The sequence below is a fragment of the Taudactylus pleione genome, unplaced genomic scaffold (genome assembly GCF_031769625.1).
Source record: "Taudactylus pleione unplaced genomic scaffold, aTauple2 ptg001661l, whole genome shotgun sequence".
NCBI lineage: Eukaryota > Metazoa > Chordata > Amphibia > Anura > Myobatrachidae > Taudactylus > Taudactylus pleione.
The window spans coordinates 4102468-4125093 of NW_028286058.1; positions in this window are offsets into that span (position 1 = coordinate 4102468).

The window sequence follows — 22626 nt, forward strand, 5'->3', positions numbered from 1 at the left end:
TTAGGCACCCCCCAGGAGGGTTAGGTTTAGGCTGCGGGGAAGGGGGGGTTAGGTTTAGGCACTTACAAGGGGGATTAGGGTTATGTACTTGAGGGGGAGGTTAGGGTTAGGCACCCCTGAGGGTTAGGGTTGGGGGGGGTAGGGCTAGTAATAGTAAAAAATACCTCCCGGGATCTTCTGATGCCGGCCTTCCGGCTCAGGATTTGACATATGTCCGGCGGTATTTCATACCGAACCTGGGAGAGGATTAGGCTGCACAGGACCAGAATCCCGACTGCCAGCATCCCAACGGTATTAGGGTATAGGGGGAGGGTTAGGTACTATGGGGAGAGTTAGGGTTAGGCTGCAGGGGGGAGTTTTAGGGTGAGGGTACTAGTTGGGTTGGGATTTCTGACTGTCGGGATGCCGCTGTTGTAGTGTGACCACAAGCATACCGAACGCCGGCATTCCGAACTTAACCCCTGCGTACAACTCTGCTTCAAGCACTATGTTACCTAACCTCCTAGTTGTTTAGTTTATGTTTGTTCTTTGTGACATACTGTCCCCACATCCAACACCTGACACACTATCTTACACCCAGGGCCGGATTATAGGCAGGGCGACAGGGGCGGTCATCCAGGGCCCCCCACACACACACTGTCCCCTGCCACTACTACTAAGACCGGCGGATTACAGCATTTAGCTGTTTCCGCTGCGGTCCTCCTCGGCAGTCAGTTCCTATGGTGACTGCAGCCGGGCAGCACTGAGCACCGGCGGGCAGGTTGTGCGGTGGACTGTACAGCAGTGCGGAGCGTCAGTGCTCACGCCGTGCAACCCCACTCCAGCCCACCCCCTCAACAGCCGCATCTGAACCATACCTGAAGCCCATGGAGGTGAGAAGACAGGAGCTGCACCTGCTGCCGCCGGTCATGGTTGCTCTGTGATTGCCCTGGCCTCCTGCAAACTGCAAGTTTTCTAGGAGGGTGAGTCACTTAATGTTTTTTTTCTCTAAGTGTGAGGTGGTTGGGGGGGGCACACTATTAAATTAAATAAATATATATATATATTATCACAAGTTTGTTGCCCAGGGCCCCCACAGCCTTAATCCGGCCCTGCTTACAGCTACACACCTGTTTATTGTTCTTTATGTTAAAAAAAGGCGATGTAGATGTATTCTGTATGTGGCTGGCAGAGGTTTCTTTATTGCCCCTTCACTTGTTATACTAAAAAGTGTGTCTTATACAGGAAGTGCCTCTGCAGCCTTTGTGCAGCGAGTAAAGACACCGCTGCAGCTCTCCAGAGTCCTGCGGTGATTAGCACACAGACCACTTTACAGTTCCAACTGGAAAACAAAAATATTCACCTCTCTCATCAGTTTTAGATCATAACACTCCTTTGCTCATGAATCTGAGCCTAAAATGTTTAGGGTTGGACTGGCCCACAGGGGTACAGGTGAAATCCCCACTGGCTGAGAGCCCCATCCCTTCCTCTAGCGGTCATGTTCCAGACTGTGCACTATATTGTACATTGTTACTCTATTAGAGGGTCAGTTATCTTGTAGAGCAGGACCTCTGAAAACCATTGGTTCTTGGGTTTCTTCTATAGAAACAACACCAATATTTACCTAATGGTTAACCACGCAACTGTGGTAGCTGGCCACATCCCCTCTGGTGGATTACCATACCCCTTAACCATGGGCCCCTATCACTACATTCCCCCGGGGGGTCCATTATGCCGAAGTCGAACACTGCCCCAACCGCTTCAAGCAGATGGTCATCTTCTCAGTCTGCTGTTGAACTACTAGGGTACAATATGATCTGGTAACATCAGGTCTGGGAGATCTTAGAATTTTGGAGAACAAGCCACCCACCAGCATCCTGATGTTTCCCTAGGGATGTAAGTGGCACTGGGGTGTAGTAGATGGGCCCTGATGATGCATTTCATTCATACCGAATCTCACTACAGCTCCAGCTCTTCCACCCTTGACCTTGCCTCCAGGATCTCCCAGAGCAGAGATCCAAACTATTGGAAATTATGCATCAGGTCTTAGCTGTGATTGACAGCAGGCGAGGACAGAGATCCAAAGGGACGCGGTTACTGCACTTGAAATAAGTGGCGTAATGACGTTCCATTGAATTCCCAGTCCACTGCATCTCAGACTGTCACTTCCTTTCCTGAGCACCTTATCAAAGATCTCTTCTGCTGCTTTTATCCCAAGAAATACCCTTAATGGAGCAGCCCTGGCCGGCTGAATTCATCAACGTTTCTGTGCTTGGCATAGTCTCAATCATATACATCATTCCTTGATAAAATATGAAAAAGCGGTTGGTAATATTGACGACATCTTTTAAAAGTTCCCAAACTGTCAGAGAAGTTTTAGATATTTGAAACTGTACCTGACCTTGGCAGGCCCTCCAAGGTACGCTAATGTCTTGTTACTTATTTTAAGTGGTTACCTCAGTAAGCTTTTAGGCCGGCAGACAAGAAGTTCGATGCTCAAAATAGAATAAATAAATAAGTCCTCTTAGATCTTATATACATGTTTACCTATATTTGCAAATGAGATCTGTAACAATTTCATAAAAAAAGAAACGTATGCAGCTTATCTAGTGATAGGTCAGAATGTAGTTTTATTTACTGTTCTCTTCTCAAAACTTATATGTCAGATGAGATATATTTTAAAAGGAAGCTGTGATCTATTCAATATAACAAGGGTCCCACATTAAAAAGGTGAAAGCACCTTAAATGTACTTTCTCTGAACTTTTAACTCACTTTTATAATCACATCCTATAGAATGAAATCTTGTAGGGTGTTGGTGGAAAACCAGGCACATGCAGTCGCTTACCTGCCAAACTGTCACAGACGTCAGGGGAAGGGGGCTTGGACTACCCACCCTAATTTTAAATATAATAAGAGGTGTTACCATGCTGAGACTTGTAGTACAATGCAGGGGGCAAACAATGCAGGTGCACACTCTGAGTACTAAGAACAATGATAATCAAACTAATCCTGATAAACTCTACAATAAACATGTAGTATACGTGAGGTTCTTAGTACGTTTGGCCAAAAATGTTGCCAATGCACCGCATCAAGGTGAACCCCATAAGATGGGTCCCTAACATCCCTAATACTAACACTTTGGGGTATATTTACTAAAGTGCCGGTTTTTAAAAGTGGAGATGTCCATAGTAACCAATCAGATTCTAGCTATTATCTTCTAGAAGGTGCTAGATAAATGTTAAGTAGAATCTGATTGGTTGCTATGGGCAACACCTCCACTTCTAAAAACCTGCACTTTAGTACCTATATCCCATTATGTCAATTTATCCAGAACTTACCTATAATAGTGCCCATTCTAATATGTAGACAGCAATATATGGTAGGAACCTCTGCTGATTAAAAATACCTAAGGTCAGATGGGTGGGGTGCAAATACCAAGCAGAAGGAGTCTCAACCTTCAAGTGTACAATATATACACAGATGTCTTCATCATAGCATCCAAAATCCACACGTTGCATAAATTCTGGTGCATTTGCCCAAAGTACACCCAAGAGTTGCACTGTATGAACTGTGTTTATTGGACATTTGGAAATGACAATGAAGCCTGCAGTGTGTTTTATTCCAGTTTACAATATCTTCTAAATGTTCTTTATATATGTATTCTTCTCTACAACTGGATCATCACTATAATGCTTTTATTTGCATAGATCTATCTTTACAACAGAATTTTGGTGATATAATTAGTCACATTAATAGAGATAGTTTGTGGTTTGAACGGGAGGCTTTTTCTAAATAATATATAGTCACTTTATTCTCATATTAGTATGTAGACCATTTTAATTTGTATGATTAGCAGAGTATAAATAATTATTATTTATCTTTTAACATTTGTTTTTATTTAAAATATTGCTGCAGATTGTGCATGTGTTTGTTTTATTATTCTGTTTGCAAAGCAGTATTATATTATATATAAACATCTAGAAGAAGAGAACAGAGCTCTCAATATTTAAATAGAGAGTAAGAAAATATTATCCTTTGCTGAAACGTGTTTCAGATGTTTCCAATCTATTGTTCAATTAATGTGTTGCCTGGAGGTATTTAAGGAGGTACCTGATAGAGCCGAAAGCACTCCAGGGCTTGCGGCAACGAGACCCTACCACAAGGGTCTCGTCGCAAGCCCGATGGTCGCGATGGTCTTGACCATCATGACCATCTTTTTGGCCGCTCGCTATAGCTGTGGGTGGTCATATTATTGCGGTCACCACTCTCACACTGGGACGCCAGTAGTGAGAATCGTTCTCAGCAGAATTTTCTGCTAACACTTATTTGTGTTACAATTGACAGTGGAAGTGTTGCTATAATGCCACATGAATAGATACATTGTAAATTGGGACTCACATTTAATACAGATACATTAGTATCATAAAAGCCTCAAGTCATTCAAGGATAATCGGCTTTTTTTATCTTTATCCATTTGTGATTGAATCCATTTTTTATATTATTTTTATTTATATTTGCATTTTGATCTCATACTGTTATTTTTTCATATGTTCATCATTATATGTGTAATTATATGTATTACATTTTTATATATTATCACAAGCCTCCTGTTCCTTAACAGATAGCAAACCTTGTTTATATTGCTTAATCATGTACCTAATCTACAGCGCAGTATACTCCGTATATGTATTTGGAAATGACCACAAGAACTCTAAAAAAGTTAATAATCAGCAAGTCTACATAAGGGCTGCCGAGACTTTGGGCAGGCCCAGGTGCTGGAGAAGCCATGGCCGCTGGAGGAGGCGCGGGGCCCTTGATAGCCGCATTGCATTGGGGCATGGTTTCGCCTCGTCTGCACCCCAGGCCCCTATACAGTAGAAGCCCAGGCCTGGTTAATCTATACCCGCTCCTCCCTTCCTCACGGAACCCCTGGTCTACCTTGTATAAGAATAAAAAGAGGACCAAGGTTTCTGCTATTAGTTTCAGCCCTTATAGTAGAAGCATCTCCCATGTTGCATATATTACAGGGACACTGACAGTCCTTGGAAACAGCCATAACTGCTAACGTGTTAAATGGCTGCTAACACTGTTTAACAAGATGACTTTGAATAACAATGTGCACGTCGCCTGCCTGGACTTTATTTGATTTGTTGGCTGCCCACCCCGTATTTTCACCTCCAGGGTATGAGCTTTCTGTCACCCGCTGCTGGTATAACCGTCATAACCTCTTCCATCTAGCAGAATGCTTCCACACACAGTCATTCCTTCCTGTCACAGGATACTTTCCAGCTGTCTTATCCAATGTATCTAATCAACCTGCTGGGGTGAGCTCAATTATTTAAAAGTGTACAGCTGATTGAAATGAGGCAGGCCACACACTTGACCCTGCTATGAAATGATTCTCTGAATATTTAACTGCACTTCAATCTGATCAACACTTCAAAGAAGCATAGCTGCAGGTGAGATTATTACACTTCTCTCTGGACCGGTTGGCAGCAAAGAGTCTCCTGGAATTCAGGACGCATAGAAAAGTCTTCCTCAAGGATTGTTTTGCAAAATTATCTTAGCTGTGTGTCCTTTCCTAGAAAAATGGGAACGATTATAACGTTCAACTATCCTATGACACAATTGCCTCATATTAGATCAAGTAGTCCATATTAATAGTAACACATTTATATCTTAACATTTCAAGAGGTTATCAAGACTAAAGACATTGGAGATTACGATCTAACTGGGGCAGCCGTGGCTCGTACCAGTGTAGTTCAGGGGGTTTAAGTGTGCGCATGCTGGAATCGCATCCCTTTATGGCTTGTAAGCTTCCCTTAGAAGCTGGGTAGGGCTGGCGATTTAGCAATGGAGTGACTTCCCATTGTAAGCGCTTTGCAGTCCAGACAGGAAGTCCTGGGGAGAAAACATCTTCCCCCAACTGTCTGCCTAGTGTGTGGTTAGCAGAGAGCACTTTCAGTGGTTTATCTGAGGGGGGGGGGGTGCATTTTACCTGGGCGATGGAGAGGCTGACACTGAATTGGGGGTTTACATTTTTTTAATTTGCACAACAAACGTCCTGTATTTGGCTACTGATGCACATGGCAGGGAGTCTCTGTGTTTGATGCAGAGGTGGATATTATTAAGAAGCTCCATCGGTTGCCTGAACCATCAACCCATGCGCAATGCAACTCGTATTCATACGCAGATTGGAAAAAAAATCATCCTCTTATGTCTGATATCGATGCTGTGTCCCCCTCTGTATCAGGCCTCCTATTCTAAATTGGATGAAAACAGAGAGCAATGTCTTCCAGTCAGCAGGGCTGCCACGAGAAATGTCAGTCCCCGATACTGAGGGGGTTGTGACCAGCAGCGGCTCCTACCCTCTTGGATGAAGGTGGCTGTCACTGCCCTTGTTGCCTGCACTGCATTAATCCTCTGGAGAAGAACAGAGGAGGAGACAGTCCCAGGCGGGGATCTGGCACTTGCGCAATGGATTTAGCAGGCACCGTAAACTTTCCAGAGCTTGCACCCGATAGACAATGCCATCTATAGTCTTAGAAGAGTTGTCCTTTGCATAAATAATTGCAAATCTTCATGCAGACGGCATTAATAAACGCCGCTGCGGTAAGTGGCTGGATGTATCTCATTAAAAATACAATGCTTGATACACCCCACCCAGAGAGATAAAGTGGAGAAATTGCCTAAGACAACCAATCAGCTGCTAGCTGTCATTTCAAGGACTGTGCTAGACAAATGACAGTTAGAAGGCGAAGCTGATTGGTTGCTTTGCTTAATCTCTCTCCAAGGTTTGATACATCTCTCCCAGTGTCAGACAGGAAGGGGAGGGTAAAGATGCTGTTAAGGCAGGGGCGTATCTACCCATTGGTCATGATGGCATTCGCCAGGGGCGCGACCAAAGGGGGGTGCAGTCCGGCAGTGCCACCAGCAGCCAAGGGGTGGACAAGTTCCCCAGCCCCACAAGTGTAGGGAAGACCGCAGTGATAGCGGTCTGCCCTACACAGTTTACAAACACACATCCGCCAGTGTGTTTGTAATAGCAGCCAGCCAATGAGAGTCAGACAGACTCTCATTTGCTGCTGCGTCATCCGCGGAGGGAACCGGCTGGAGCTCACTCATGAGCTCCGTCTTCCGCTCCACCGCAGCATGTGATGGGAGAGACATCATACGTCATGACGACTCTCCCATGTAGGAGAAGAGCTGTCCGGGACTCAGAGCGGAAAGCGGAGGTCACATCAGGAGCGGGGATCGGGTAAGTTGTATTTTTCTTTCTTTGTGTGTGTGTGTAAGCCTGGCACAGTGGGGGGGGCACTGAAATAGGGGGTGGCCGCTACTAAGGGCACTTTATGGGGGGGTGCCCGCTACTGGGGGCAATGTATAGGGGTGGCCACTACTGGGGGCAATTTAGGGGGGGTGGCCACTACTGGGGGCAATTTAGGGGGGGTGTCCACTACTGGGGGCACTGTATAGGGGGGACTACTACTGGGGTACTGAATAGGGGGGACTACTACTGGGGGCACTGTATAGGGGACACTACTACTGGCGACTACTACTGGGGGCACTGTATGGGGGGACCACTACTGGGGACTACTACTGGGGGCAATGCTGCATAGGGGGGACTACTACTGGGGGCACTGTATAGGGGGGCTACTACTGGGGGCAATGCTGCATAAGGGGGACTACTATGGGGGGCACTGTATAGGGGTGGCTACTACTGGGGGCAATGAAGCATAGGAGGGATTACTACTGGGGGCCCTGCATAAGGGGGGGAGGGGGGCACCAGTCCATTACATTGCCAGGGGCGCTTGGATCCCTAGATACACCCCTGCGTTAAGGCTACATCTCAGTCTCCAGCATTCTTCTACGCTTCCTTTACCTCCTGCATTGGTACAATTCAAGGCCCTGCTGGGTCAGGTGTGGACTGAAAGCTAGAGATTCAGAGAAAGAAAACTGCAAAAATAAGCAAATTTAAGTTTGTATATATATTTTTATGTACTATAAAGACATTGAAAATGTGTCGTCAAAATGTCGGTTGTAGAAAGTGAGATAATTATATTCTCTGAAATTATACTTCTGTTTTAGTTGTTAATCACTATAAAATGGTGTAACGGCAGATAGTATAAATGACATTTAATAACCTTGCTATTCACCCAGGAAGAAAGAGGTCAGTGCATATTATCCAGCCAGACCTAGCGCCCCAATGCCTCATGCTGGTAATAGGGATTAATGAGCACCAATATAAGATTGCTGAACTAGTGCTGGGGTAAGTTGTCAACATATGATCTATGAAACAGCCTTTGGGGGGGAAAACACAACTAATTGATAAAGAACCCCAAGGGAAATCAACAGCATGTTAGATTATTTTGGCGTAATCAATAGTAATTACTTACACCATTAATGAGCCGTCCCCAGGGGTACTAGCAGCAAAATGAGAAGTCTTCAAAACCCTATGTTTTCACTCCATTTTTGTTCAAGTGCAAAACTGCTGTCTCTCTAATTATGTACAGTACATACAGCTGGAAGTGTCATCGGCAGCTGCAGCTGAGGATTATTCCTTGTCGCCTTTACTAGCAATATCAAGTCACCGTTTTTTATGGGGTTGGGGTATATTAACTAAAGTGAGAGTTTTTAGAAGTAGAGATGTTGCCCATAGCAACCAATCAGATTCTACTTAAATTATTTTTCTAGCACCTTCTAGAGAAGATAATAGCTAGACTCTGATTGGTTGTTATAGGCAACATCCCCACTTCTAAAAACCCCACTGTAGTAAATATACCCCTTGGTATCGCAATCGGTATGTAATGCCGGCAGGTCAAATACCGACAGCTGCAGCCCAACGGGTCGGAGTCCCGACAACATCAGGTAAGTAGTCTAACCCACTTTGAATGGCAGGAGGACAAATCTTGGTGTACATTCTAAAGAAGCTACGGTAACCCAGCACCCATGTTTAACAGTGATCCTGTTCCACCAGGTAACTGACCCTCTAATAGAGTAACAATGTGTAATTAAAGTACACAGTCTAGAACACAGGTTCTCAAACTCGGTCCTCAGGACCCCAAACAGTGCATGTTTTCCATGTCTCCTCGCAGAATCACAAGTGAGAGATTAGCGCCACCTGTGGATCTTTTAAAATGTGTCAGTGAGTAATGAATACACCTGTGTACCAGCCTGGTGACCTGCAAAACGTGAACTGTGTGGGGTCCTGAGGACCGAGTTTGAGACCCACTGGTCTAGAACATAATCCCAACAGGAGGGAATGGGCACTTTTCCCTGTACCTCTGTAAGCCAGTAAGAATCTGTCTCAGTACTTACTGCTGTATAGAGTGTGATAATGTCTCTGTGACCTCAGTACTTACTGCTGTATAGAGTGTAATAATGTCTCTGTGACCTCAGTACTTACTGCTGTATAGAGTGTAATAATGTCTCTGTGACCTCAGTACTTACTGCTGTATAGAGTGTAATAATGTCTCTGTGACCTCATTACTTACTGCTGTATAGAGTGTAATAATGTCTCTGTGACCTCAGTACTTACTGCTGTATAGAGTGTAATAATGTCTCTGTGACCTCATTACTTACTGCTGTATAGAGTGTAATAATGTCTCTGTGACCTCAGTACTTACTGCTGTATAGAGTGTAATAATGCCTCTATGGACCTCAGTACTTACTGCTGTATAGGGTGTAATAATGTCTCTGTGACCTCAGTACTTACTGCTGTATAGAGTGTAATAATGTCTCTGTGACCTCAGTACTTACTGCTGTATAGGATGTAATAATGTCTCTGTGACCTCAGTACTTACTGCTGTATAGGATGTAATAATGTCTCTGTGACCTCAGTACTTACTGCTGTACAGGTTGCAATAAAGCCTCTATGGACCTCAGTACTTACTGCTGTATAGAATGTAATAATGTCTCTCTGACCTCTACTTACTGCTGTATAGGGTGTAATAATGTCTCTGTGACCTCAGCACTTACTGCTGTATAGGATGTAATAATGTCTCTATGGACCTCAGTACTTACTGCTGTATAGAGTGTAATAATGGCTCTGTGACCTCAGTACTTACTGCTGTATAGAGTGTAATAATGTATCTGTGACCTCAGTACTTACTGCTGTATAGGATGTAATAATGTCTCTGTGACCTCAGTACTTACTGCTGTATAGAGTGTAATAATGTCTCTGTGACCTCAGTACTTACTGCTGTATAGAGTGTAATAATGTCTCTGTGACCTCAGTACTTACTGCTGTATAGAGTGTAATAATGTCTCTGTGACCTCAGTGCTTACTGCTGTATAGAGTGTAATAATGCCTCTATGGACCTCAGTACTTACTGCTGTATAGGGTGTAATAATGTCTCTGTGACCTCAGTACTTACTGCTGTATAGAGTGTAATAATGTCTCTGTGACCTCAGTACTTACTGCTGTATAGGATGTAATAATGTCTCTGTGACCTCAGTACTTACTGCTGTATAGGATGTAATAATGTCTCTGTGACCTCAGTACTTACTGCTGTACAGGTTGCAATAAAGCCTCTATGGACCTCAGTACTTACTGCTGTATAGAATGTAATAATGTCTCTCTGACCTCTACTTACTGCTGTATAGGGTGTAATAATGCCTCTGTGACCTCAGTACTTACTGCTGTATAGAGTGTAATAATGTATCTGTGACCTCAGTACTTACTGCTGTATAGGATGTAATAATGTCTCTGTGACCTCAGTACTTACTGCTGTATAGAGTGTAATAATGTCTCTGTGACCTCAGTACTTACTGCTGTACAGGTTGCAATAAAGCCTCTATGGACCTCAGTACTTACTGCTGTATAGAATGTAATAATGTCTCTGTGACCTCAGTACTTACTGCTGTATAGGATGTAATAATGCCTCTGTGACCTCAGTACTTACTTCTGTATAGAGTGTAATAATGTCTCTGTGACCTCAGTACTTACTGCTGTATAGAGTGTAATAATGTCTCTGTGACCTCAGTACTTACTGCTGTAGAGTGTAATAATGTCTCTGTGACCTCAGTACTTACTGCTGTATAGGATGTAATAATGCCTCTGTGACCTCAGTACTTACTGCTGTATAGAGTGTAATAATGTCTCTGTGACCTCAGTACTTACTGCTGTATAGAGTGTAATAATGTCTCTGTGACCTCAGTACTTACTGCTGTATAGAGTGTAATAATGTCTCTGTGACCTCAGTACTTACTGCTGTATAGAGTGTAATAATGTCTCTGTGACCTCAGTACTTACTGCTGTATAGAGTGTAATGATGTCTCTGTGACCTCAGTACTTACTGCTGTATAGAGTGTAATAATGTCTCTGTGACCTCAGTACTTACTACTGTACAGGTTGCAATAAAGCCTCTATTGACCTCAGTACTTACTGCTGTATAGAGTGTAATAATGTCTCTGTGACCTCAGTACTTACTGCTGTATAGAGTGTAATAATGTCTCTGTGACCTCAGTACTTACTGCTGTATAGAGTGTAATAATGTCTCTGTGACCTCAGTACTTACTGCTGTATAGAGTGTAATAATGTCTCTGTGACCTCAGTACTTACTGCTGTATAGGATGTAATAATGTCTCTGTGACCTCAGTACTTACTGCTGTATAGAGTGTAATAATGTCTCTGTGACCTCAGTACTTACTGCTGTATAGAGTGTAATAATGTCTCTGTGACCTCAGTACTTACTGCTGTATAGAGTGTAATAATGTCTCTGTGACCTCAGTACTTACTGCTGTATAGAGTGTAATGATGTCTCTGTGACCTCAGTATTACTGCTGTATAGAGTGTAATAATGTCTCTGTGACCTCAGTACTTACTACTGTACAGGTTGCAATAAAGCCTCTATTGACCTCAGTACTTACTGCTGTATAGAGTGTAATAATGTCTCTGTGACCTCAGTACTTACTGCTGTATAGGATGTAATAATGTCTCTGTGACCTCAGTACTTACTACTGTACAAGTTGCAATAAAGCCTCTATTGACCTCAGTACTTACTGCTGTATAGAGTGTAATAATGTCTCTGTGACCTCAGTACTTACTGCTGTATAGGGTATAATAATGTCTCTGTGACCTCAGTACTTACTGCTGTATAGAGTGTAATAATGTCTCTGTGACCTCAGTACTTACTGCTGTATAGGATGTAATAATGTCTCTGTGACCTCAGTACTTACTACTGTACAAGTTGCAATAAAGCCTCTATGGACCTCAGTACTTACCGCTGTATAGGGTGTAATAATATCTCTGTGACTTCACTACTTACTGCCGTATAGGGTGTAATAATGCCTCTGTGACCTCAGTACTTACTGCTGTATAGGGTATAATAATGTCTCTGTGACCTCAGTACTTACTGCTGTATAGGATGTAATAATGTCTCTGTGACCTCAGCACTTACTGCTGTATAGAGTGTAATAATGTCTCTGTGACCTCACTACTTACTGCTGTATAGGGTGTAATAATGCCTCTGTGACCTCAGTACTTACTGCTGTATAGAGTGTAATAATGTCTCTGTGACCTCAGTACTTACTGCTGTATAGGATGTAATAATGTCTCTGTGACCTCAGCACTTACTGCTGTATAGAGTATAATAATGTCTCTATGGACCTCAGTACTTACTGCTGTATAGGGTATAATAATGCCTCTGTGACCTCAGTACTTACTGCTGTATAGGGTGTAATAATGTCTCTGTGACCTCAGCACTTACTGCTGTATAGAGTGTAATAATGTCTCTGTGAGCTCAGTATTTACTACTGTATAGGGTGTAATAATGTCTCTGTGACCTCACTACTTACTGCTGTATAGGGTGTAATAATGTCTCTGTGACCTCAGTACTTACTGCTGTATAGGGTGTAATAATGCCTCTATGGACCTCAGTACTTACTGCTGTATAGGGTGTAATAATGTCTCTGTGACCTCAGTACTTACTGCTGTATAGGGTGTAATAATGCCTCTGTGACCTCAGTACTTACTGCTGTATAGGGTGTAATAATGCCTCTGTGACCTCAGTGCTTACTGCTGTATAGGGTGTAATAATGCCTCTGTGACCTCAGTACTTACTGCTGTATAGGGTGTAATAATGCCTCTGTGACCTCAGTACTTACTGCTGTATAGAGTGTAATAATGCCTCTGTGACCTCAGTGCTTACTGCTGTATAGGGTGTAATAATGCCTCTGTGACCTCACTACTTACTGCTGTATAGGGTGTAGTAATGCCTCTGTTACCTCACTACTTACTGCTGTATAGGGTGTAATAATGCCTCTGTGACCTCACTACTTACTGCTGTATAGGGTGTAATAATGCCTCTGTGACCTCAGTACTTACTGCTGTATAGGGTGTAATAATGCCTCTGTGACCTCAGTACTTACTCTCTGTGGTTCTTGCAGCATAAGAGGGTTTTTTTTTCTTCCTGTGGATGATCAATAAAGTGATTTTTGTTTTTTTGTTTTTTTGAATCAAGTGGTACAAAGGTTTTCAGGGATTTTTAATTAAAGTTGTTTTTAAATACATACCTGTTTTTATTTACTTTTGTAATGACCTATTTGATTTACTTATAGCGAGACGCTACACACTCCTTAAGTAGGGTACACACTGACATATATACAGTCAGGTGCATAAATATTGGGACATTACAGAATTTTCATATTTTGGCCTTTATTCACCACCACAATGGCTTTGAAATGAAACAAACAAGATGTGATTTACCTGCAGACTTTCAGATTTAATTTGAGCGTAATTACATCCATATCAGGTGAACGGTGAAGGAATTACAACGGTTTCTATATGTGCCTCCCACTTTTTAAGGAACCAAAAGTAATGGGACTATCAACTCAAAAGCTATTTCATGGACAGGTGTGGGCTATTCCCTCGTTATTTCATTATCAATTAAGCAGGTAAAAGGTCTGGAGTTGATTCTAGGTGTGACATTTGCATTTGGAATCAGTTGCTGTCGACTCTCAATATGAGATCCAAAGAGCTGTCACTATCAGTGAAGCAAGCCATCATTAGGCTGAAAAATCAAAACATACCCATAAGAGACATAGCAAAACATTAGGTATGGCCAAATCAACTGTTTGGAGCATTCTTAAAAAGAAAGAACGCATCGGAGAGCTCAGCAACACCAAAAAACCTGGAAGACCACGGAAAACAACTGTGGTGGATGACAGAAGAATTATTTCCCTGGTGAAGAAAAACCCCTTCACAACAGTTGGCCAAATCAAGAACACTCTCCAGGAGGTAGGTGTATATGTGTCAAAGTCAACAATCAAGAGAAGACTTCACAAGAGTGAATATAGAGGGTTCACCACAAGATGTAAACCATTGGTGAGCCACAAAAACAGGATGACCAGATTAGAGTTTGCCAAACAACATCTAAAAAAAGCCATTACAGTTCTGGAACAACATCCTATATACAGATGAGACAAAGATCAACTTGTACCAGAGTGATGGGAAGAGAAGAGTATGGAGAAGGAAAGGAACTGCTCATGATCCAAAACATACCACCTCCTCAGTGATGCATGGTGGTGGTAGTGTCATGGCGTGGGCATGTATGGCTGCCAATGGAACTGGTTCCCTTGTATTTATTGATGATGTGACTGCTGACAAAAGCAGCAGAATGAATTCTGAAGTATTTTGGGCAATATTATATGCTCATATTCAGTCAAATGCTCCAGAACTCATTGGACGGCGCTTCACAGTGCAGATGGACAATGACCCGAAGCATACTGCAAAAGCAACCAAAGAGTTTTTTAAGGCTAAAAAGTGGAATGTTACACAATGGCCAAGTCAATCCCCTGACCTGAATCCGATTAAGCATGCATTTCACTTGAAGAAGACAAAAGTGAAGGGAAAAGGCTCCAAGAACAAGCAGGAACTGAAGACATTTGCAGCAGAGACCGGGCAGAGCATCACCAGGGATGAAACCCAGCGTCTGGTGATGTCTATGCGTTCCAGACTTCAGGCTGTAATTGCCTGCAAAGGATTTGCAACAAAGTATTAAAAAGTGAAAGTTAGATTTAGGATTGTTTAGTTTGTCCCATTACTTTTGGCCCCTTAAAAAGTGGGAGGCACATTTAGAAACCGTTGTAATTCCTACACTGTTCACCTGATTTGGATGTAATTACCCTCAAATTAAATCTGAAAGTCTGCAGTTAAAGCATATCTTGTGTGTTTCATTTCAAAGCCATTGTGGTGGTGAATAGAGGCCAAAATATGAAAATTCTGTCAATGTCCCAATATTTTGCACCTGACTGTATGAGCCATTCCATTAAGCAGGTGATATATATATATATATATATATATAGAGAGCATTTGCTACTGTGTACAGTGGATTTGACTGTGAACTAGAGATGAGCACTGACCCTCGTGTTTTGGATCTGGATCTCGCCTGGTTTTGGATCTGGATTGGTTTGCATAAACCTCACCATGGTGTTTTGTTTTTCGGTTTTGGTTTTGGATCTGAATTTTTTCTTAGAAAATCATAAAAACAGCTAAAATCACATAAAATGGGCCTTTTTTTGTTCCTACAGTATTATCAACCTCAATAACATTTATTTCCACTCATTTCCATCAATTTTGACCACCTCAAACCTCACAATATTGATTTTTATCATCTAGTTTAGGTCCAAAATTTGGAGGTAGCTGGCTGACTAAGCTGCTGCAGTGGGCGGCACAAACACATGTAAGTTCAACTTCAAACATGGCACATCTGGAAACACTTTTATTATTTAAGAGAGGCCTGAGGGAGTTGGAGTATGTATGTAGTTGAAGGCAGGTCAGGAAGGGTTGACTGGTAGTAAATTTAATTTAGTTTTTTGATTCCAAAGAAAATTTATGAGGGAGGAGGCATTTACAAAAAAAATTTTTATACATTCACATCAGTCCTTGCCACAGAATCCTTGAGCATGGCTGCTGCTGAGAGTTGATTTTCTCATACCAAAAGGGGACCAGGAAGAGTGCTTTCCAAAAACAAAAACAATTGACTTAAATAATCCTTTGCAAACCTTCTATAAAGGCATTTCCCAAACTGTACAGGGACATAAAAAAAAAACCTAGTTATTGGCCTCAAAGTGCCACTTAACCAGCACAGATATGTGGACAAGCTTAAGATCTATGATTTAAGGCAGGGGTAGCCAACTGTGGTCCTCGAGAGCTACCAACAGTGCATGTTTTCCAGGTCTCCTCACAGAATCACAACTATAATAATTAACTCCACCTGTGGATCTTTCTAAATGGTTTGTTGAGTAATGAATACACCTGTGCACCAGCTCGGTTGTCTGGAAAATGTGAGCTCTCAAGGACCGAGGTTGGCTACCACTGATTTAAGGCCTTACGTTGTGTCTCTCTTGAGAATCCTGCGCTTGCTTCTGCAACTAGGATTGTATTTTCATCCCAGAAGTGGACCATGAAGAGTGCTTCCAAAAACAATTGCCTTAAATAATCCTTTGCAAGCCTTCTGTAAAGTCAGTTAGTGGCTTTCAAACTGCCGTTGTTCCCAATGTCCACTTAACCATATCAGATATGTGAACAAGCGGAATAAAGCATTAAATGCAACATTTCACATTTAAGGTTTAAGTCTTACGTTGTGTCTTTCTTGGGAATTCTTTCTTGACCGCCATGCCTGCTTGCTGGGAGTGGATTTTTTTCATCCTAGAAAGAGACCAGGAACAGGAAGCGTGCTTTCCAAAAATAAATAACCAATTGCCTTAAATAATCCTTTGCAAACCTGCTGCAAAGGAATTTCCCAACCTTTACAGGGACATTAATAAAAACAGAGTTAGTTAGTGGCCTTCAAATTGCCGTTGTTCCCACTGTCCACTTAACCATATTACTTAGATATGTGAACAAGCGGAACAGAGCATTAAATGCAACATTTCAGTTTAAGGTTTAAGTTTTACGTTGTGTCTGGAGATCATTGAGAAAGCAGAAAAAGAGCTCCACCACAAGCGGCAGATGACTAAACTCACACACAAAGGTTTAATAGAAATAGATACAACACCAGATCAGATGTTTACCTGTCTGATTCATCATGGTGCCCCCGAGATTAAGATTGTGCAAATTCTGCCAGTAGAGAGACTGACACCACGGCTAAACATAAGAGTCACCTTCTGGATGTGAATTGTCTCATTGTCTCATTTGCATGGGGAAAACCTAACCCTCAGATGAGATGGATCTCAGCCAGTGGACAACATTGAAATCACCATTAAAAAGTCACAATGTTCTCTGACTGTGTGGAGAATCTTTCTTCACAGTCAGAGAACATGAAAAAAAATGCTCTAGGTGCTGAACTTCAAGGGATTTCTCCATCATGTTCTGCAGTGTGGAAAGGTTTCATTCACATGTTTTCTATAAAGCAGTTCAAAGTTACAGCTTTCAAAGTGTCTGGCTATAACACCCACCTTTGCCAGGAATTACCAAAGATTATCACAAGCAAAGGATTCATCAGTCCGGAATCTGTCTGGGAATTCATGGATCGTATCTGGCCTGAATGCACCCAATGATTCTGTGTTCTGTAGCCCAGTAAATTGTTTATTTATTTTTTGGGCAGCAGCCCTTGACAGACAGCAGCACAGCACCCCTGCGCAGCTATGCCGATGACAGGTGTGGCTAACACACCACACAAAAAAAAATGTTTATATATATTTGTTTAACACTGGGGTGAACCCCTGAAAGAGGTAGCAGGATCTATATAGACAGCAGCACAGCACCCCTGCACTGATGACAAGTGTGGCTAACACCATTTTTATTTTACTTTTTTCACACTGGGGCTGGGTGATGAGCACCCCCCTGGACAACACAGCACTACAGCCAGCCAGCCCCTTTGGACAGGACAACAGCCGGGCCCTATGGACAAGATAATGACAGCCAGCCCCTATGGACAGGACAACGACAGTCAGCCAGCCCCTATGGACAGGACAACAGCCAGGCCCTATGGACAGGACAATGACAGCCAGCCAGCCCCTATGGACAGGACGGCCCTATGGACAGGACAACGACAGTCAGCCCCTCTATAGACAAGAGCCAGCCCTTCTATAGACAACAGCCAGCCATCCCCTTTGGACAGGACAACAGCCAGGCCCTATGGACAGGACAATGACAGTCAGCCCCTATGGACACAACAACAGGCAGCCAGCCTCTCTATAGACAACAGCCAGCCCCTCTATAGACAATAACCAGCCAGCCCCTCTATAAACAACAGCCAGCCAGCCCCTCTATAGACAATAACCATTCAGCCCCTCTATAGACAACAGCCAGCCAGCCCCTCTATAGACAACAGCCAGCCCTTCTATAGACAATAACCAGCCAGCCCCTCTATAGACAACAGCCAGCCAGCCCCTCTATAGACAACAGCCAGCCCTTCTATAGACAATAACCAGCCAGCCCCTCTATAGACAACAGCCAGCCCTTATGCACAGCATCAGAGTTCAATTAATAACAACAGCACAGCACAGGTCCCAGCTCCCAGGCCCGTCAAGAGCCATGGTGGGCCCCAGTAATAGGGGGTGTGGCCTAAACGTGGGAGGCATGGCCACGCCCCCTTGCCGAGAAAAAATTTTTTTTTGCTGCGCGCTGGGGAGGGGGGCGCTCTGAGCCCCCTCAGCCCAGCGCAAAGCCAGGGGGGGCGAAATCAGTGTGATCGCTCCCCCGCACAGGCATAGGAGACTGCTGTGGGTGCTGCTCAGCAGCCATGAGCAGTCTCCAACTGCAGCTCAGCACACGCTGTGTGCTGGGCTGCTGTGAGGGGGGGAGCGGCACTGGACCTGGGCCCCCGCCGGGCCCCTCAGGAAGCCCGGGCCCGTGTAATCTGTACCCGCTCCCCCCCCTCTCGGCGCCACTGCCAGCTCCCTCCCTCTTCACTCTCCACAGCCGGAATTAAAAATGGTGGCGATCGCTGGACCTTTATAGAATCCAAAACCCGCGAGAATCCGACTGCGGGATGATGACGTTTTGCCTCGTATTCAGATCTGAGTCAGGCGAGAAAACCCGAGAAGACTCGTATCTGCCTTGGATCCCCGGATGTTAGATGGGTCGGCCGTTTGGCTGAACCGTCTGTCCAGTGTGTGCCCAGCTTTACTGTCTTAGGGCCTGATTCAGAGCCGCTCACTGCTAGCGAGGGCTCGCTCTGAATCAGGGGATTTTTTTATTTTTTTTTACCAGGCCGCTCGCTAAGCTGTGGATGTCCACCCACAGCTTTCGCGAACGGCCTGGAGCCCATCGCGATTATCCCGGCCATCGGGCTTGCAAGGAAACCCTGTGGTAGGGTCTCAGCTCTCGCAAGCCCAAGTGGACTCCCTGCTCTAATAGAGCAGGAAGTACACTACTGACATCACGAGTGATGTCAGTAGGGCCGCCCACAAACGCCAGGCTTTCCTAAGGGAATGCCTGCGTTTGTGCAGCCACCCCGCCTACAAAATCGGGTGAGCTGTCAATCAATATCGACAGCCGCGTCTTGTAGCGAGACCCGTAGCGACGGAGCTGCCGTCGCTGGATGAGTCTTGCGCATGCATACGCTGGAGGTGGAACATTGCAGATGGGGACCATCGACCCGCTTGCGAGCGCTGTGCGCTTGCGAGCAGGTCTGAATCAGCCCCTTAGAGCGGGATTTACTAAAGGTGAAAATGTGCTAAAACCCCCTCCCTACAGAGCAGCGATACTACCCCATTCTACCCACTTCACTAAGATCCAGCCACTCTCCCGCAACTTCCGGGAGAGTAGGTAAGTATTCATCACACCTGGTTGTTGTGTGGACTAACCGCCACTTGCACATCCACTGCGCATCCAGCCCAGAACCCCAGCACCCTGCTAATAGCACCAATAACTTTTTGAATCGGAGCCTGTCAGTCTGATAATAATAGTGGCCCCTTCCATGAACATCCCTGATAGAGATGATCTAGTATAGGGGTGGCCAACCCGCAGCTCTCGTGCCACATGCATCTATTTTGAGTTTCCGATGTGGCTCCCAACTCGGCAGACCCCCACTAGTAGTGAGAATGCTGGTCTCTGAAGCGATCAGAGACTAAAGAAGCCTCTGATCACTTCAGAGGCCAGCGTTCCCAGTAATGCAGTGCACAGGTGATGTCATGACGTCACCCGCGATGTGAGGAGCCCACTCACCTGCTGGAACCAGTTAGATCCAGCAGGTAGCGGAAGCAGCATCAGCAGCAAGGGTGGTACTCGGGAGCCCTGATGGCGTGGAGTGGTGCCATCATGAAGATAGGCAAGTGTCTTCATAGGGGTGTGGGCAGGGAGGGGGAGCTAGTACTGGGGGCACGACTACGGGGTGCATTGCAGAAGGGGCACAACTACAGGGGGATTGCATAATGGGCACAACTACAGGTGGCATTGCATAAGGGACACAACTACTGGGGGCATTGATTAATGGGCACAACTACAGTGGGCTTTGCAAAAGTACAGGGGGGCACTGCATATGGGGCACAACTACAAGGGGCACAGCATAATGGGCACTGGCTTTCTCAATATATTTTATGTGGTTCTGGATTTCAATATGTACTATATGTAGATGTGTATTTTAAATGTATTTTATGTGGATCTGGCTTGTTTCTGTGTATTTTATGTGGATCTGGTTTTTTCAGTGTATGTTATGTGGCTCTGGCTTGTTTCTGTGTATTTTATGTGGATCTGGATTTTTCAGTGTATGTTATGTGGCTCTGGCTTGTTTTTGTATATTTTATGTGGATCTGGTTTTTTCAGTGTATGTTATGTGGCTCTGGCTTGTTTCTGTGCATGTTATGTGGCTCTGGCTTGTTTCTGTGTATGTTATGTGGATCTGGCTTGTTTCCAGGGCCGGTTCTAGACATTGTGGAGCTCAGGGCGAGAGTTCCAAGTTGTGCCCCCCCCCCCCAAAAAAACACACTTTTTTTTAGATGGCGTTCCTCTGCACATGCTGAAAGCGTGAGCGCTTCCGGAAAGGGGGCATGTCCTTTGCGGAACAACCCCAAATCATCACACTGTGGGGCGTGCCCAGCACTTGTGAAAGTGCTGGGCTTCCCCCAAGCTCTCCCCTCATGGCGAATAATTGCCATGTGCAGTAATGCACCATACACAGTATGTCTTACACAGTAATGCCCTTTATAACACATTATGCCACATGTAGTAATGCCCTGTATAACACATCATGCCACACAGTAATGGCCTTTATAACACATTATTCCACATGCAGTAATGCCCTGTATAATACATTATGCCACACGCAGTAATGGCCTTTATAACACATTATGCCACATGCAGTAATGCCCTGTATAACACATTATGCCACACGCAGTAATGGCCTTTATAACACATTATGCCACATGCAGTAATGCCCTGTATAACACATTATGCCACACCCAGTAATGCCCTGTATAATACATTATGCCACACACAGTAATTCCCTTTATAATACATTATCCCCAATTCGAATTACGCCACACAGAAGTCCCTTATTCATGTTATGACACACAGTGGTGCCCCTTTTACACAATGCCCAAATTAGTGCCCCTTATACAAAAGGCCCACAGTAGCGTTGCCCCTAATACAATGACCCCAGTAGTGGTGCCCCCCATGCAGTGCCCTCATTAGTGCCTGCAGTGGTAATGCCCACAGTGTTAATGTCCCCATTGGTAATGTCCCCTATAGTAGTGCCCCCCTACAGATGTGCCTCCAGTAGTAATGCCCCCTGTTGTAATGCCCCCAGTAGTAATGTCCCCCTATAGCCATGCCCCCAGTAGTAATGTCCCCCTATAGCCATGCCCCTGGTAGTAATGCCACCAATAGCCATTTCCATCAGTAGTAATGCCCCCTATAGCCATGCCCCCAGTAGTAATGCCTCTTTATAGACATGCCACCCTATAGCCATGCACCCAGTAGTAATGCCCCCCTATAGCCATGCCCCCTGTAGCCATGCCCCCTATAGCCATACCCCCAGTGCTGGTGCTTCTGGAAAAAAAAAATTAAAATACACATACAATATTTACCTTAAGCCCCGCTCCTGTGTCCGCTTCTCTTCGGTCCGACCGCGGCTCCACCACGTATCTATGGGAGAGACGTCATTACGTCTTGATGTCCCTCCCATAGTGCTCTCTGCCGGAATCCGGTGCTCAGACGTGAGCTCTGGCTTTCGGCTGCAGGGGGGGAGCCGGGTGCCTGCTGATAACAAATATCAGCAGGCGCCCGGCAAATGCAGCCTCCCTGTGGCAGCGGCTAGTGGGGGGGGAAAGCGGCACTGGGTTTTTTTTTTCAGAGATTTTTTTTTTTGCCTCTCTCCTGGGGACTCAGTGGCGCCCTCTAGGGGCTGGCGCTCCGGGCGACGGCCTTGTTAGCCCGCCCCTAGAACCGCCTCTGCTTGTTTCTGTGTATTTTCTGTGAACGTGGCTATTGCAATGGTTTCTATATTGCTCTGGCTTTTTCTTTCACTTCAACAGTGAAAAAATGTATATCGGGAAGTTTATGTAAATTGTGTATTTGCAATGTGCTGGGCTCGCCGCCAGCGTGACCAAAAATGGGGGTGTGACGCAAGGTAATGCTCCAGCGATGTCATACCAAAGGCATGGGCACACAAATGGGGTGTGGCCTTGTGACAGCTAGGTCACGCCCCATTTTTGTGTGGGCACCTTAGGCGCGCGCATGTGATCGACTCTACAACTTG